Source organism: Oratosquilla oratoria, chromosome 39 (assembly GCF_046742065.1).
Source record: "Oratosquilla oratoria isolate Oo_2021 chromosome 39, ASM4674206v1, whole genome shotgun sequence".
Classification (NCBI taxonomy): domain Eukaryota; kingdom Metazoa; phylum Arthropoda; class Malacostraca; order Stomatopoda; family Squillidae; genus Oratosquilla; species Oratosquilla oratoria.
In genome coordinates, this window is record NC_134815.1 from 45,128,336 (window position 1) to 45,133,489 (window position 5,154).

At 46.9% G+C, this 5,154-nt stretch overlaps 1 protein-coding gene across 4 annotated transcripts in view; it reads right to left on the minus strand.

Annotated features, from left to right (window-relative positions):
• ClC-a (chloride channel protein 2) overlaps nt 1-4,776 on the minus strand; it is a 343,237-nt gene extending 338,461 nt beyond the window's left edge. For all 4 annotated transcript variants that reach the window (XM_076176794.1, XM_076176797.1, XM_076176796.1 and 1 more), the window contains exon 1: nt 4,670-4,776. The gene's annotated coding sequence lies outside the window, so the exon portion shown is untranslated. The remainder of the gene's footprint in view (nt 1-4,669) is intronic.
• Nucleotides 4,777-5,154: the final 378 nt, after the last annotated feature.

The window sequence follows — 5,154 nt, forward strand, 5'->3', positions numbered from 1 at the left end:
TCGAAGAGGTACAACATTCGGTTTAACAAACTAAGACATGGAGGTGGATAATGACGACAAAATAAATAAATAAATAAACAATTAATTAACTGAATAATAATAATAATAATAATAACATTAATAAAGATAATAGTAATAATAATAATAATAATAATAATAATAATAATAATAATTCCTGATATTCAGAATACCAAAGTAAAGTCGCATTATTCAGCCTCGATCGAAATTTTAATCAGCTGCTTTATTATTACAGTAATTCTAATAATAAACGTGTTAGTACCTCAATAAGGCAGGTCCCCTCCCAGCCTGCATTCACAAAACAGAATAGGTTGAATACGAAATTGGAGAACGGTGAAACGAATGAGAAATACTAAAGAGTAAAATGAGGACGATGGGAAATGATAGAGAGGACGAAGGAGAAAACAAGAAAGGAGAAAATAGAGGGAAAATGAGGAGGAGATGGAATTGGCTTCAGCCGTGGAAGCGAATGAGGACGAAAACAGAAACAGATATGGAAAATTATGGAAAAAATAGAAGTTGTAAGTACGTAAAGAAGAGGAAGAATAGAGGCAAGACAAAGAGAGACAGAGGTGGATGGGGTGATACTGTCGGTGGACGGCGATGAGGAGCGGAACAGGAGTAGGAAACAGAGGCAGAGGACGAAGTGGTGCATGAGGAGGAGGAGGAGAAGGAGGAGGAAAATGAGGAAAAGAAACAGGAATACGAGGAGGAGGAAAATGAAGAACAGAAACAGGAGTACGAGGAGGAGGAGGAGGAAAATGAGGAAAAGAAACAGGAGGAGGAGGAGGAGGAGGAGAAACAAAAACAAGAGAGAGAAGATGAGGAGGAACAAGAGGAAGAGGAGGAGGAGGAAAATGAGGAAAAGAATCAGGAGTACGAGGAGGAGGAGGAGGAAAATGAGGAAAAGAATCAGGAGTACGAGGAGGAGGAGGAGGAGGAAAAGAAGGAGAAGGAACAAAAACAAGAGAGAGAAGATGAGGAAGAACAAGAGGAAGAGGAGGAGGGGGGCGAACGAAGATATGTAAAAGAAAGAAGAGGAGGAACCAGAGTGGAGGAGAAGGAACATGATTATGAGAAAGAAGAGGAGGAACAAGAGGAGGAGGAGGAGGAGGAGGAGGAGGAGGAAGAGGAGAAGTAACAAAAACAGGAGAAAAAAGAAGAAGAGGGGGGAGAAGAGGAATACAATAATGGTGAGGAAAAGGATGAAGTGGAAGAGGAAAAGGAGGAAAAGGAGGAAGATGAGGAAACGGAGGAGAAGAGTAGGACTAGAAGAAGGCAGAGGAAGAGGAAGACGAGAGGAGGGGAGGAGGAGAAAAATAAGACTAGAAGAGGGCAGAGGAAGAGGAGTAGGAGGAGGAGGAGGACGAAGATGAGGAAGTGGTGGTGGTGGAGGAGGAGGAGGACGAAGAGGAGGAAGTGGTGGTGGTGGAGGAGGAGGAGGAGAAGGACAAGGGGAGTCGAACAGGAGTAAAAAGAAAAGGTGAAGGAAGGAACACGAGAAGGGGAGGAGAGATGAAGAAGCGAGGAGGAAGGGAGGAGGAGGAGTAGGAAGAGGAGGAGGAGAACGGGGAGGAGGAGGAGGAGGAGGAGGAGGAGGAGGAGGAGGAGGAGGAGGAGGTGCGACGGAAGAGGAGGAGTAGGAGGGGGAGGAGAGAGGAACTGAAGGCCAAGTAGAAGAAAGAGGATGGTGAGGAGGAGGCTGAGGAGGAGAACGATGAGGAGGCCAAGGAGGAAGAGGAGAAAGCAGGACAGGAGAAAAGAGGAGGAAGAGGCTGAGGATAAGAACGATGAGGAGGAGGCTAAGGAGGAAGAGGAGAGGGCAGGACAGGAGAAAAGAGGAGGCGGGCGAGGAGGATGAATAGGAGGAAAGGAGGAAGAGGAGGAAGAGGAGGAGGAACAGGGGGAGGAGGAGGAGGAAGACGAAGAGGAAAAGTAGGAGGAGGAAGAGAAGGAGAAGGAAGGGGAGAAGAAGGAGGATGAGTAGGAAGAGGAAAAGGAAGAGAATTAGGAGGAGGAGGAGGAGGAGGAGGAGGAGGAGGAGGAGGAGGAGGAGGAGGAGGAGGAGGAGGAGGAGGAGGAGGGGAAAGCCTATAAGGAAGAGGAGCAGGTGGGGTAAGAGAATAAGGAGAAAACGGAGAGGAGGAAGATTGAGAGGAAGAGAGAGAAAAAGTCGAAGAGTAACAAAGAGGATGATGAGGAATAGGAGGAGAACGAGGAGGAGAAGCAGAGGAAGACGAAAAATAGGAAAGAAGGAGGAGGAGGAGGAGGAGGAGGAGGAGGAAGATTAGGTAGAGAAAAAGTATGAAAAGGAGGAGGAGCAGGGGAAGGAAGAGGAAGAGGAGGAGGAAGAATATGAGAGACAGGAGGAGAAGGAAGGGAAAGGAGAAGGAAGAGAAATAGAGGGAAGATGATAAAGAAACAGGAGAAAGAGAGGGAAGATGAAGAGAAAGAAGAGAAGTAGGAAGAGGAGGAGGAAGAGGAGGAAAAGGAGGAGGAGGAGGAGGAGGAGGAGAAAAAGTCAAAGGAGTAGGAGGAATAACAGGATAAGGACAAAAGGGAGGAGGAAGACAAAGACGAAGAAAACAGGGAGGAGGAGGAGGAGGAGGAGGAGGAGATGGAGAAGGAGGAGTAGGAGGAACATGAAGTAAGCAAAAGGAGGAAGATGGGAACAGAAGGGGAGAAAGAGGGAAAGGACGGAGGAACAGGACGTGGAGGAAGAGGGGGGAGGATGAGGAGGACGGGGGAAGAGGAGGAGTAGGAGGGGAAGGAAGGGAAGGAAGAGGAGGGGGAGGAGGAGGAGGAGGAGGAGGAGGAGGAGGAGGAGGAGGAAGAAGGCGAGGGGGGAAGAGGAAGGTGAGGAATGAAGTCGCGTAAAGTATAAGGAGGAGGAGAACAAGGGACAAGATGAAATAATAGAAACAATCGAAAGCGAACTCTGCAACAGCAGAAGAAACTAGAGAGGAACCATGACATGGTGAAGGTTATCCTCAGGTGAATAAAATCGGTGAACGACAACCAGAGAAAATATTCTTAAAAACGGCGAAAGAGTATAAAGATAGACAATAATTAGGCAAAGAAAAGGCTACGTATCTAATGAGGCCAATTATGAAGATTGGTCACACTCGACAACTTTTTCCAAAATATTCGATAAAAAGACAAATAAACCCAAGTCGTCATCCACAAAGAATAAAATTGAAAAAGGATTGTATAACGCGATGATGAAATACATCTTATACTGATTTCTCAGCCATACCAACCCATTTTAACTCAATCCCTTCCTTCAATAAGTATGAAAATCATAATTAAAAACACCCATGTATGTAATATACAAGTTTGTTTGAATAACTCCTTCCTGAGTAAAAGCCTATAAGTAATAAATCTAAAATTATTCCACTTTTGAAACCTTATCAAATTGGAAATGGCCGGATTTAGAACAACTTTTTTGACATCTTGCAGGAGGTAATGAATTAGGATATTCATCACTTGATAACAATCACAGTCGTAAAACGGTTAAACTTCCTCAAGAGTTCTTACCCACAAGTAAAGATATTGACCTTGTACGTCTCACTTTTCATAACGGTAATCTCTTTTTCTTGTTCAAAGAGACAGATCAAGTCACTTCAACCATATCTCCTCACCACATGAGAGAGGAAGTCGAGTCCTCGGCTGAGGTGGGTCCACTCGCCGTCCTCGCCTCTCCCGAGGTCTTCGTCATCTCGAGCACCTTCCTCTCGAGATCGGCGAGACCGCAAGAAGAAGAGTAGTAGAGAGGAGAAGGAGAGCAAGAAGAAGAGTTTCAGTCTGCATACAGGTAGTTCCTGTCTGTTACCACGACGGGCACCGCATTGTGACTACAGAGATACATCTCACGAACCGCATTGTGCTGATTGAGTTACGGACTGAAATTCTGCGCTCTGATTGGTAGGGAGATATTCCAACTCTCCAACTAGATCGAGCGGTATCGGTTCCACCAGAGGATATCCAATGTCCATATCAGTCCTGGCTGTGCCATCGTTACTGGGACGGCCACACAAGTTCATCATTTTCATCCAAAAAGAGTTTGTAAAAGTAGTGCTAGTTAACCAAGTGTTCCCAGTTAAGCAGTAAATAATTGCTATTTGCACTCGAGTAAGATCATCTCGAGAAGAGAGCGCATCTGTGGGAAAATTCCCCCCCTCATCCCCGAAAATATATAAGTAAGCAATGAGTATCAGAAGTCAAGACTTAGAAGAAAATGCAATTCTATTCACTACAACGATGCAAAAGCACTAAGAGACTTGTCAAGTAGCGCGGGGGTGGGGGGGGAGATACAGTAGCGTGTATACATAAATTAAAACGAAATGATAATAAAAATACAACTACATGAATAAACTGAAAAAAAAAAACACTGTAGAGTTAAAACGAGTACATGGGCGAGTCTTTGCGACCATAATTACGAGCCGCCAGGGGCGAATACACAGATCTATTTACGAGTAAAACAGCGAGTGGGGACGATTACGCTAGCGAGTTCGACTGCACTCGCCAGCGAGTAGAAGTGATGCACTGAAGTGGTCAACAGAAGCATTACACAGGCAATTTGAGTACACTATCGAGCAGATGTGATTACACAATCAACGAGATGCAAGTACGAAGTGAGTGGTAGTAGTACGCAAGCAAGCAGAAGTTTAGGTGACGGACACCTAGCGAGTAGGTGCTCCCGACACGAGAGAGTCCAACTAGCACAGCGCTGGCTTGACTCTCACTACTCGCGCGCGGGCCCACGGAACTGGCGCTGTGGTGCTGTGGTAGGGATGTGGTGGTGCCGGTGGTGGTGGTAGTGGTGGTGGTGGTGGGGACGGGGGTAGGGCGGTTGTGGAGAACAGTGGTCGTTGCTGAGAGGCGGTGATTGGAAGGTGAGAGGTTGTTCTTCTGTCGTTGCCTGCCTGCTTGCCTGCCTCCCTGCTTCGCTGGTCCTGCATGCATACACGCGCCGCGCCGCGCCGCGCCGCGCCGCGCCACGCCACGGCACGCCACGGCACGCCTTGCGACGGAGGCGGCGTTGTCGATGTCAGGGCAAGTGGAATCGCAGCTCGCTGCAGCTGCCCACTAGTGTTACTCATCGTAGTGTTTCTGTTTGGTTACTGTTTCTGTACC